This window comes from Mirounga leonina, unplaced genomic scaffold (assembly GCF_011800145.1).
Source record: "Mirounga leonina isolate KUSES-001 unplaced genomic scaffold, KU_Mleo_1.0 Mir_168, whole genome shotgun sequence".
NCBI lineage: Eukaryota > Metazoa > Chordata > Mammalia > Carnivora > Phocidae > Mirounga > Mirounga leonina.
In genome coordinates, this window is record NW_023270426.1 from 15,995,023 (window position 1) to 16,007,939 (window position 12,917).

At 40.4% G+C, this 12,917-nt stretch overlaps 1 protein-coding gene across 4 annotated transcripts in view; it reads left to right on the forward strand.

The window, feature by feature from the left end:
* CDC42SE2 (CDC42 small effector 2) overlaps positions 1-12,917 on the forward strand; it is a 185,768-nt gene that overhangs the window by 35,790 nt on the left and 137,061 nt on the right. Inside the window, exon 1 of one of the 4 annotated variants that reach the window (XM_035014056.1) lies at positions 7,473-8,236. The exons of 2 other annotated variants lie outside the window; for them this stretch is intronic. The gene's annotated coding sequence lies outside the window, so the exon portion shown is untranslated. Of the gene's footprint in view, positions 1-7,472; positions 8,237-12,917 lie in introns of those variants that run through there. One more of the 4 variants, XM_035014057.1, reaches the window with a different exon arrangement.

Sequence of the window (12,917 nt, forward strand, 5' to 3'; positions counted from 1 at the left end):
TGGCTGAGTAATGGTTGATACAGGAAATACTTAGAAGTATTGAATTTCTCTAAATGTAAGCTGTCAGCACATAATGCTCTGCTCATACACTTGCATTTAATTATGTCATTTGTTTTAGGAATAGCCCTATTTTAAAAATACTTTTTACTTGTTTCTCAGAAAATATTTTCAAGCAGGCAACACATAACACATAATTCCATCTGCAACAACACATTTAGCTAATGTGCTTTTGTGGCACCTTGATAGAATATCCTATTATAGATGTAGAAAATGAGGTAGAATGACAGAAGGTAATAAATTATTTAAGATCACAAAGCAAATCAGGCCAGAACTATTACTGGGATTTTGCTCAGGATGAGCCATTTGTCAAGTGGTATTTTTGTGAAGCATGTGCTATGGCCTAATTACTAGGGCACAGTTCTACATTATTGGTGCCTATGTATATTTGACTCTCATCTCCCAAGTCATACACACTTGTTTGTGTATCTCCAAGGCCAAAATGTTTCCAAGAGTATCTCACCTGAGACTAAATGTCTGCTCATTCATTCTGTCACCCCGTGTATTACTTAGGGTTTTCCAGAGAAAAAGAACCAATATATATAAATATTTATATTTATTATAAGAATTGTTTCACACTGTCATGGAGGCCAACCACCATCTGCCATCTCCAAACTGGAGAATCAGAAAGGCCACCAGTGGAATTCAGCCCAATCCAAAGACCTGGGAAGAGGGGTGGGGTTGAGGAGCCCAGTGTTGTCAGTTCTGATCTGAGTCTGAAAGCCCAAGGACCAGGAGCACCAATGTCTGAGGACAGGTGAAGGTGGATGTCTCAAATCAAACAGAAAGAATGAATTTGCCCATCCTCAACTTTTTTATTCTGTTCAGGCCCTCAATGGATTAGATGATGCCTAACCACATTGGTAAGGAGATCTTTTCTCAGTCTACTGTTTAAATCCCAATCTTCCAGAGATATCCTTACAGATACATCCAGAAATAATGTTTTACAAGCTGAGATTTACTACCTCTCCAGAAATAATGCTTTACCAACATCCTTTAGCCCAGTGAAGTTGACACATAAAATTAACCATCACACCCAGCTGAATCAATATTTATTAACACCCTCCACTAAGCTAAGCATAACACTAGATAGTAGCCAAAATACAAAAGAAATTTGACTCCACCCTCAGAATTTAAAATGTAATAGTATTCTCTTGTGTGAGCCCACTATCATTGAGAAAAAAAAGAAGGGGGGGAATAAAGCAAGCCACCTCAGAATACCCACTCTGTTTTTCCAGAGGATGGAGTAGAGCTCTCATGGACTTCTTTTATTACAGAATGGAGAATCTTTTTTTTTTAATTAATTTTATTATATTATGTTAGTCACCATACATTACATCATTAGTTTTTGATGTAGTGTTCCATGATTCATTGTTTGTGTATAACACCCAGTGCTCCATGCAATATGTGCCCTCCTTAATGCCCATCACCAGGCACCCATCCCCCACCCCCCTCCCCTCTAAAACCTTCAGTTTGTTTCTCAGAGTCCATAGTCTCTCATGGTTCGTCTCCCCCTCTGATTTTGCTCCCTTCATTTTCCCCTTCTTACTATCTTCTTCTTCTTTTTTTAACATATAATGTATTATTTGTTTCAGAGGTACAGGTCTGTGATTCATCAGTCTTACACAATTCACAGTGCTCACCATAGCATGTACCCTCCCCAGTGTCCATCACCCAGCCCTCCCATCCTTCCCACCACCCCATCACTCCAGCAACCCTCAGTTTGTTTCCTGAGATTAAGAGTCTCTTATGGTTTGTCTCCCTCTCTGGTTTCATCTTGTTTCATTTTTCCCGCTCTTCCCCTATGATCCTGTCTTGTTTCTCAAATTCCCCATATCAGTGAGATCATATTGATACTTGTCTTTCTCTGATTGACTTATTTCGCTTAGCATAATACCCTCTAGTTCCATCCACATTGTTGCAAATGGCAAGATTTCGGTTTTTTGATGGCTGCATAATATTCCATTGTATATATATATACCACATCTTCTTTATCCATTCATCTGTTGATGGACATCTTGGCTCTTTCCATAGTTTGGCTCTTGTGGACATTGCTGCTATAAACATTGGGGTGCATGTGCCCCTTCAGATCATTACATTTGTATCTTCGGGGTAAATACCCAGTAGTGCAATTGCTGGGTCGTAGGGTAGCTCTATTTTCAACTTTTTGAGGAACTTCCGTACTGTTTTCCAGAGTGGCTGCACCAGCTTGCATTCCCACCAGCCGTGTAGGAGGGTTCCCCTTTCTCCACATCCTCGCCAACATCTGTCATTTCCTGACTTGTTAATTTTAGCCATTCTGACTGGTGTGAGGTGGTATCTCATTAAGGTTTTGATTTGTGTTTCCCTGATGCTGAGTGATGTTGAACACCTTTTCATATGTCTCTTGGCCATTTGGGTGTCTTCTTTGCAGAAGCGTCTGTTCATGTCTTCTGCCCATTTCTTGATTGGATTATGTGTTCTTTGGGTGTTGAGTTTGATAAGTTCTTTATAGATTTTGAATACTAGCCCTTCATCTGATAGGTCATTTGCAAATATCTTCTCCCATTCTGTCGGTTGTCTTTTGGTTTTGTTGACTGTTTCCTTTGCTGTGCAAAAGCTTTTTATCTTGTTGAAGTCCCAATAGTTCATTTTTGCCCTTGCTTCCCTTGCCTTTGGCAATGTGTCTAGGAAGAAGTTGCTGTGACTGAGGTCGAAGAAGTTGCTGCCTGTGTTCTCTAGGATTTTGATGGATTCCTGTCTCACATTTAGGTCTTTCATCCATTTTGAGTCTATATTTGTGTGTGGTGTAAGAAAATGGTCCAGTTTCACAGAATGGAGAATCTTTATGCCTAACAAGAATATATTCTGACTTGTTTCATTTTTCCTCCTCTACAATTTCTAGAGAAGAAAATGGTTCTGCTAACTTACACACATAATTTTTTCTTTCACACTTTTTTTCTCTATTTGCAGCCCTCTTTTTTCATACTTCCCATGAGCTCTTTTCCGTAGGTGAATTGTGCAAATTTAATATTTTATTAATTGTTAAATATTGGTACTGAAAAGAACATGGCAAGTTATCATTTATTCATATGTATACATAAAGTTAGAAATCATTTAAATAACTAAACTCTACCTGAAGAACATTCACAATAAACATTGTGTAAAGTCATAATTTTAGTGATAAAGCAATTAGCAATATAAATAATATATCACTCCCCAAACCTTTCAGACAGCTCTGATTCATCATTACATAATGCTCACATGGATGAATGCTCCCAGAAATTGTTTGATTTCAAAAGAAAGAGTAGCTAAGGTTTTCTACCTTAATATCTCTGTGAAGACCATAAAGTTCTGCTCAGTTTTCTTTTTTTTAATTCTTTTTTTTAAGATTTTATTTATTTATGAAAGAGAGAGAATGGGGGGTGGGCAGGAACAGAGGGAGAGGGACAAGCTGACTCCATGCCAAACATGGAGCCCAACACAGCGAGGCTCCATCCCAGGACTCCGACCCCAAGATCACTAAACAAGCCAAAACCAAGGGTTGAACGCTTAACCAACTGAGCCACCCAGGCACCCCTTATTCTTTTTTTAATTCTTTTTTAGAAAAGATTTATCAATTTTTTAAAAAGAGAGAGTGAGCAAGGGTGAGTGGGGGCAGAGGGAGAGAATCTCAAGCAGACTCCCCGCTAAACCTGGAGCCTGACCCAGGGCTTGATCCCATGACCCTGAGATCATGAGCCCAGCCGAAACCAAGAGTCTGAACCCAACCAACTGAGCCACCCAGGCACCCCTCATTTTTCAATATTGGGATAGAACTTCATAATTCAAAGATAAAACAGATTTTTCACAAACACACACAAATATAATAAAAAGTGCTTAGCCATCCAAAAGTCCTGAGATGGAGTATTCCAGAGTAGGGAAGAAAACAAGCTTTGCCACTAGCTTTGTGTGCAGGTTCAGGTTATCTAACCTCTCCTGTGTCTCAGTTTTCTCATCTGTAAAGGGAAAATAATAGTTCCTTCTTGAGATTAATTAATAAATTTTAACTACTTAGAACAGTGCATGGCACATTGTAAATTCTTAATATGTCACCTATTATTTGCATTATTTGATAATGACACTGAATCAAAAGAAACCAGAGCTATTGCTAAATGAAACATAAAACAAAATGAACAGAAATGAAGACCCACACATCACTGAACTTGCCTTTGCGTTTCTACTGTGTGTTTATTGCAGATGAATCCCCTCCAATCCTATTTTGGCTGGAGATGACACACTATCTGCTTCTTGTCCATTGGTTTTATATCAGCAGGCTTCTTTAACAGAGTGACAGGTGGGCTGGCATGGACACAGGAGGTCATGAATGTGGGACATACCCTGAACTTTTCAATGCCATTCCCAGTGATTCCCTCAGAAAGACAGATACAGATGATAATATCATTTTTTACCATTTATCAAATCTTTGCTTCTTACTCTGCTTGCTGCCAAGCTTTCAGATTTGTCCCAGATTCAAGTCTCCAGACCTCTCCCCCCCAAAAGTACCATAAGTGCTGACTTATTTCTTAGCCAAGGTAATTAAATCATTGTCACCCCATCCATTTTTTTAAAAATAGCATATTATTTTCTCTCCTTCTTCCTAGCACTGTTTCTTAGCTAATTTACTTGACTCATCGTCACCCTATCCATTTACTTAAAATAGAAAATTGTTTCTTTCTTCTTCCTTTCTAGTCCTAAATGGAACTCAATTGACTGTAAAATGTGATTCTTTCTTTCTTTCCTCCTGATGTTTTAATCTAATCTGGAGCATCTTTAACCCAGAATTGAACGTCAGTGACCATCAGAAAGATGGTCTTTGGCCTTCTTGGGCTTACCCCAAATAAGTCTGGGGCGTGGACTCCACTCTTAGGATTGGACATGTGTCTGTAGGATGAGTACTGGCAGGAGGATGTCTGGAGGCACAACTACCAACTTGAAAAGGCGACTTTCCATTAATCTGACAAACATTCTGCTTTCTTACAATCAATATTATTAATCAGATAAAAAACATGCAATTTTCTACATAAAATAAAAACTCCCCCAAAATGGCTTGTTACTGTGGGTGAACTCATCGTGTTCTGTTTAAAGGCAGTCCTTCAACATGTGCGTTAGCTCTTACCCCCTCTCACGCAGTAACGGACATTGCTGCAGTCATTCCTGCTCCTTGGCTCAGGTTAGCAATTTTTCCCTCTCCACGAAATCATTTCCATCAGCCTACAAGCATGCCATTGTTTCTATCATCTTTAATAAAATGAACAAAAGGCTTTTTTGACCTACTTTCCCCTCCATCTACTGCCCATTTTCTTTTTTTTTTTAAGATTTTATTTATTTATTTGAGAGAGAGAATGAGCTAGAGAGAGCGAGCACATGAGAGGGGGGAGGGTCAGAGGGAGAAGCAGACTCCCTGCCGAGCGGGGAGCCCGATGCGGGACTCGATCCCGGGACTCCAGGATCATGACCTGAGCCGAAGGCAGTCACTCAACCAACTGAGCCACCCAGGCGCCCCTACTGCCCATTTTCTTTACAGTTAAATTTCTTAGTGGCCATCTGTAAACTCTTTCTCCATTGTTTCCCTCCCATTTTCTTGAATGTACTCCAATGAGGCTTTACCCACCTTGCTCCACCAAATCTGTTTGTGGTAAGGCCATCAAGAGACCTCACTGGATCATTCCAATCATCAGTTCTCAGTCCCCATCTTACCTGACCAGCAGCATTTATGACACTGATCACTCCCTCCTCTTTGATGTACTTTCTTCACTGGGCTTCCAGAATCCCAGGAGGAGGTTTTCCTCCTACTTGCCTAGCTGTTTCTTCTCAGCCTCTGGCTAACCTGGTCTCTTCTCTCTCTAACCTCTTAGTTCTGGAGTGTGCCTCAGGATCAGTCCTGGGCCCTCTCTTCTTCTGTGTCCACATTCACTCCCTTAATGATCTCTTCTGTTCTCTGGGCTAAAAATGTCACCTCTAATCTGACAAATCCCAAAGGTATCTCATCAGCTTTGATCTTTCTCTTGAATTCTTTTTTTTTTTTTTTTTAAAGATTTTATTTATTTACTTGAGAGAGAGAGAACACATGAGAGGGGATAGGGTCAGAGGACGAAGCAGACTCCCCGCTGAGCAGGGAGCCCGATGCGGGACTCGATCCCGGGACTCCAGGATCATGACCTGAGCCGAAGGCAGTCGCTTAACCAACTGAGCCACCCAGGCGCCCTTTCTCTTGAATTCTTGACTTACATATCCAACTGCCTAGTTGAAATCTAATAGGAATCTCAAACTTGACAGATCTCAAACAGAGCTCCAGATCTTACTCTTCAAACCTGGCCCAACTGCAGCCTTCTCCATCCTGGCATCTTGGCATCCTGGACAACTCTGGCCTTCCATCTGCTCAGGTCAAAATCTCAGAGTTAGCTCTTTGACTGTTATGGTATCTCACACATCCAGTTTGTCAGGAATTCCTATTTGACTCTTCCATCAGATATTACCAGAATCAAACTACTCATCACCTCCTTGGTTACTACCCTGATTAAACCACCCTCCTCTCTCACCTGAACTAAGCCAGAACTCTCTTCCTCTAAGCTAAACCCCATTTCAGTAGGCAGAATGAGCTTTAAAAAGGTCAGACAGACCATATCATTTGTTCAAAATCCTCCAGTAACTTCCCATTTTAATTGGATCAAAAGCAAAACTCTTACGATAGGCTGAAGGTCCTATTTAAGCTGGCATCCCATTATCTCTCTGATTTTATCTCTTTCTACTGTCCCCTTCACTCACTGGCTTCTTTGCTGTTACTCCATTACCCCAGGCACACTCTTCTTCTGGCTGTGCTCTCCGCCTGAAATGTTCTTTTCCTTAGCTAACTCCCTCCCTTCCTTCATGTCTTCCCTCAGTGAGGGACCTTTCTCAACGAGACTTGCTCTAACCACTTGGTTTCCTACTACAGCTGTGGCCGTGCATGCATGCACACGCTCACACAGGGGCAACACATACCACTGGCATTTCTGATTATCCTGTTCTACTGTTCCCTTTTTTCTGTAGTCATCACCCACTAATATATAACTTATTATATTTGTTATTTATTGTCTGTATTCTCACTAAAATGTTAGCTGCTTGAGGGTAAAAATCCTTGTTGTAGTCCCAATGTACTAGAAGCATCTGTGCAATATATATATTTGATGAATAGTTGATATTATAGGAAAGTTATTTCTGTCTGATAAAACCAAATGAGAATTCTTTTTTTTTTTTTTTTTAAGATTTTATTTATTTATTCATGAGAGACAGAGACAGAGAGAGAGAGAAGCAGAGGGAGAAGCAGGCTCCCAAGGAGCAGGGAGCCCGATGCGGGACTCGATCCCAGGACCCTGGGATCATGACCTGAGCCGAAGGCAGACGCTTAACCGTCTGAGCCACCCAGGCGCCCCCAAATGAGAATTCTCAACTGCTGCAGTGGCATGACGGTCCTCCATATTTTAGTGTGGGGTGAGGCCCACAGCTACCACTGGATCTGTTCGTAGTCACTGATTGAGCCACAAGTTAATGCATCTTCTAGGACAAGTATTTGAACTGTGTTCATGATAGGAATTCAAATTGAGTGGAAAACTGGGTAAAAGAAAAGTGGATTACGCAGTTCCTGGAAGAAGTATGGCACAATCTCAAGGAAGGAAGCCTGGCATGATAAACTAAACTAAGTCACAAGGCCTGCAATTTCAAGAGGATTTCTGGGGACTGTGCAATGCCTCAGATGCGACCTCCCCCTAAGCTCTATCGCCGTTCTAATCGCCACTGTGGAGGATGTGTAAGGGCAGGGAAGCGTGTGGATAATCCTACAGACTCCTTAAACTTGGTAGCACCTTAGACCCCAAGCAATCCTGACACAGACTTCTATAGGAGGACAGAAAACAGGGAAGAGGAAACTGTTTCCCTACCTATTTTAGAAACGTTAAGATGAGCACTAGCCGCCTGGGGCACAGCTGCGGTCCCAGCGAGGTCTGCTCGGCCACAGAGGATGACGGCGACAGAAGCAGGAGCCGAAGCACGAGGTCCAGCCGTGGAGCCGGGCAGAGCGGCACAGCGCCGAGAAGTAGTATCCAGGTAGAGTGACAGCATCTGGGGCAGCCCTAACCCGTGTGGAGGAGCCAAGAAGGGCGTGGAGGACAGCAGTAGCAGCGTCAGCAGCAGCCTGAGGAAAGGGGAGCGGGGACCCGGGTGAGGCCGCTGTCGCAGGCACGACGACGGGCCGGGAGCGTAAAACGGGCTCCTGCGGGAACAGCGGCTTGGTTGGATGGAGCACAGCCTGGCAGCTCAGAGTAGAGCTGAGGTGTCCCCTCAGTAAGCGGAACAAGCCGGTCAGAGAAAGACAAATGCCATGCGATGCTCACACTCACATGTGGAATTTAAGAGACAAAATAAAGGAACAAAGCGGGGAGAAAAAAGACAGGGTCTTGACTCCAGAGAACAGACAGACCCTTACCCGAGGGGAGTTGGGTGGGGGCTGGGTGAAATAGGTGATGGGGATTGAGAGTACACTTACCTTGGTGAGCACTGAATAACATACGGAATTGTTGACTCCCTGTATTGTACACCTGAAACAAATACAGCACTGTATATTAACTACACTGGAAGTAAAATTTTAAAAAATAATGCTAATAAAGAAGATCCCTTTACAAGATGTGGTCTTATGAAGAAGCAGGGCTTTATAGTTATGAAATGTAACTTCTGTATTTGGTAACTCATGACTCAGTGTCAGGTTGGGTACAGTTGTTTTATAAAACTAAATTAAACATTAATTCATACAATTTAATTTTATTTTAGACTTTCATATTTCAATCTCCATTGGCAAGTTTTCTTGCTAAGTATAAAGTCAATGTATGGGTGTATATAGTAAATGCATGAATGAATGGAATATTTGTTAGAGGTGCACTGCTAACTTCATGCTTAGTAACTGTATGAGACATGTCTCTCATTGTCTACCCAATCTACAGCACCATATAAAGAATCTGCCCCATAGACTATAAACATAGAGCAGCCTTGGTCCCTGGTGACTTTCTAGTTCCCATGAAATCCATTGGAATTTTGGCTTCAGTCTCTGGTTTCCGTGAGACTTATGCCCTTTATCTGAGTTATTCAAAGGCTCTATTCTCTTTAATAAAAGACATTTGACTCTAAAAGCAATTAAGTATCCCTCAGTTTTTCTGGAGTGCAAACTCAAGCAGCCTAGCTTCTCACCTTCTTTCAGGGCATACATTTTGTTATGGACTGAATGTCGGTGTACCCCCCCACACACACAAATTTATATTGAGGCCCTAACCCCCAGTGGGGCTGTATTTGGAGAGGGCACTCAAAGGAAGTAATTGAGATTGAATGAGGTCATAAGGGCAATGCCCTGATCCTTTAAGATCAGTTTCCCTTATGCAAAGACACCAGAGCCCTCTCTGAAAATCCTTCAGATAGCATTTACAAGCTTGCAATTGATTTTGGTTTAATATAGCACCAAGAAGCGTTGCCAAACATCCTATTTTTTGTATTGACAATTCTCTTGCCCTCTTTTAATTCCTTATAATTCATTTCCTTTTAATTATCCTGTTGCTCAGACTAAGGCTTCCAGTAAAATATTCCTTGGAAAGCAGTAAAGGCGGCGGCTTTGTCCCAGTCTTGACTCCACAGGAAAACCTTTTAATGTTTCACCACGATTAATGATGTTTGTTGCAGTGTGTATCAGTTATTAACCAGTCTGAAAAACAGAAACCATTTTAGGAATGTCAGAGGGTAGTTAACACAGAGAACTAATTATAAAATTGTTAAAAAGACGAAGGAGCAGAAAGGTGAAAGTGGTTCTCAGAGCCCAGGCATGCTGTACTTCTGGGCAGCTGGGGCACAGCTGGTGAAGCTGCTCCCGCTGCTAGGGCCGGGAACAGAAGGAGACAAATGGTTTCTTTCCCTCTGCCACCTTTCACGTCCTCGCCAGCATCTCCCCTTGGCAGAACCTAACCAAACCACAGCAAGGGAGCAGGGGAAACAGAATTGTCAGGCTTCCAGCCCCCTGTGATAGAAGAGAAAAAGCAAGTGCAGAAATAAAGCTGACAGCTACAAGTCAAAAGCTGCACGGTATCCTCCTTCAGACTAGGAAAGTTTTTGTACATTCATAGTCATCGAAGAGGTTTTCATGTTTGCTTTACCTAATGGGATGATTAAATGGACTTTCTTTTTAAATCTTCTAATGAATACAATAAGGAAATTAGGTTAAGGATTTCCTCACTCTTGAATGTGCTTTGCATTCCTGCGATAAAACCTGCTTGATCATGATGTATTTGTAAATATACGTATATGTGTTTTCTGTGTATAGGCCAGATTTTATTGCTAACATTTGTTTTCCACTTTTATTGTGATATAATTGACATACAACATTGTGTGAGTATTTGCTAACACATTTGTTTGGGGCTTTTCATCTGTGTTTATCACAAGACTGACCTTTCGTTTTCATTTCTCCATTCTGTTCTTGTGTAATATTGTATCAAAGTTATACCAGTGGTGCCTTTTTCCTCCTTTTGTATTCTCTAGAAATTAGCTGTTATTTGAATTTTTTTTTTTTAAGTCTCAGATAAACTCTAAACCTAGTGCTTTAAATTAGGGTGTATTTCGATTCATGGTTTATGTTCATTCATATTTTCTCTTTCTTTTCGAATCTGTTTCTGGAATTAATCTTTTTCTGGAAAATTATCTTAAGGTTTTTAAATTTAATAGCATAAAATTGTTGAGATGTTTTATTATATTTTTTTAAATCCCAACTCTATTGTTTAGGTTTTCCTGCAAAACATAGTAGCTTAACATTTATGATTGTTATGATTCTGTGAGTTGATTGGATGGTCTCTTCTGGTCTGGGCCAGTTTGGGGACCAAATGGTGTAACGTGCCTTTTCTCACATCTCTGCTGGTTGGCAGGCTGGACAATCTAGAAGGGCCTACCCAAAGTTTTCTTTTACTTGTGAGTTAATCAGCTCCTATTCACTGCAATTTCTGACATATTTGAATTTTCCTACATTTTCCCTTTTGTGCTTTTCATTTGTTTCTCCCTTTTTGCCTTCTGCTGAAGTAAATAACTTTTCTTTACCCCTACTTTATTTCAGAATTATACATCTTTTTATCTATTCTGTTAGTGGTTACTTGAATTTTTATCCTGCATAGATGTCTTTAAAATATCTCAAGTTTAAAACTATGTCTAGTCCTTCTGACTATTTCTCATCAGTGTGTTTCTGCCTAACTTCCAGCATCTTCTATATTATTGTTCTCTTATATTTCGGTTTATTTTTTAATATTTTATGTTTTGACTAGGCTGTACATAGTAAAAACAAATTTTCTTCAAAGCTACAAAAAGCTGTACAGTGAAAGATTTTTTTCCCATCTTTGTGCCATGCTTTCAAGGCCCCCTCTGCAGAGGCAACCATTAGTACCAGTTTCTTGTATATCCATCCAGAGGCAGAATATGCATATACAAGTGTATCAAGTGTGTACATAAAATTTTCTTTTCTCATGTAAATGTTGGTATATGACCCATACTGTTCTACATGTTGCTTTTTCATCCAAAAATACTTCTTCAAGATTATTTCATATCAGTACATATATAGAGCTTTCTCATTACTAGTAATAATTTATATATTTATAACATATAAATATAAATTTTATATTATACATATAAAAAGATAATAATATAACGGCTTTATAATTTTTTATAATAGCCATTACGTGCACATATCCCAATGTGTTTTTTTTTAAAGATTTTATTTATTTATTTGAGAGAGAGAGAATGAGAGAGAGCAAGCACATGAGAGGGGGGAAGGTCAGATGGAGAAGCAGACTCCCAATGCGGGACTCGATCCAGGGACTCCAGGATCATGACCTGAGCCGAAGGCAGCCGCTTAACCAACTGAGCCACCCAGGCGCCCTCACAATGTATTTAACAAAACACCTACTATGGGTATTTAGGTTGTTTAATGTTTTTGCTACTAAAAACAATATTGAAGTGAAGCATATTTGTATAAACCTAATTTTGCATACAGGTATATATATCTATAGTATAAATTCCTCAGAGGGCATGCATCACAGGGCATGTATGTTTTAACTGCAGCATATTATTCTCCAAATGAATTTCACTGCTTTCCTATAGATGCCCCATTAAAACTTCCTGTTACAAAAGTGTTGGTGAGCATGTGTGGAAAAGGATGTAGAGAAAAGGGAACCCTCGTGCATTATTGGTAGGAATACAAATTGGTGCAGCTGCTATGGAAAGCAGTATGGAGGTTCCTCAAAAAATTAAAAATGGAACTATCATATGATCCAACAATTCCACTTCTGGGTATTTGTCTGGAGAAAATGATAACACTAATTTGAAAAGATATGCACCCCTATGTTTATAGCAGCATTATTTATAAAGATATGGAAATGGATGGATAAATGAATGGATGAATGGATAAAGAAGACCTGAGATATATATATGTACATAGATATGCTACTCAGCCATAAAAAAACAAAAGCTTGCCATTTGTGACAACATGGATGTACTTTGAGGGTATTATGCTAAATGAAATAATTTATACAGAGAAACACAGATACTGTATGATGTCACTTATATGTGGAATCTAAAAACAAATGAAAAAACAAAATGAAACTCATAGATACAAAGAATAGATTGGTGGTTTGGTTGCCAAAGAGGAGGCCGTTGGGGGTGGGCAAAATGGGTGAAAGGGGTCAAGAGGCACAAACTTCGGGGCACCTGGGTGGCTCAGGCGTTAAGCGTCTGCCTTCGGCTCAGGTCATGATCCCAGGGTCCTGGGATCGAGCCCCACATCGGGCTCC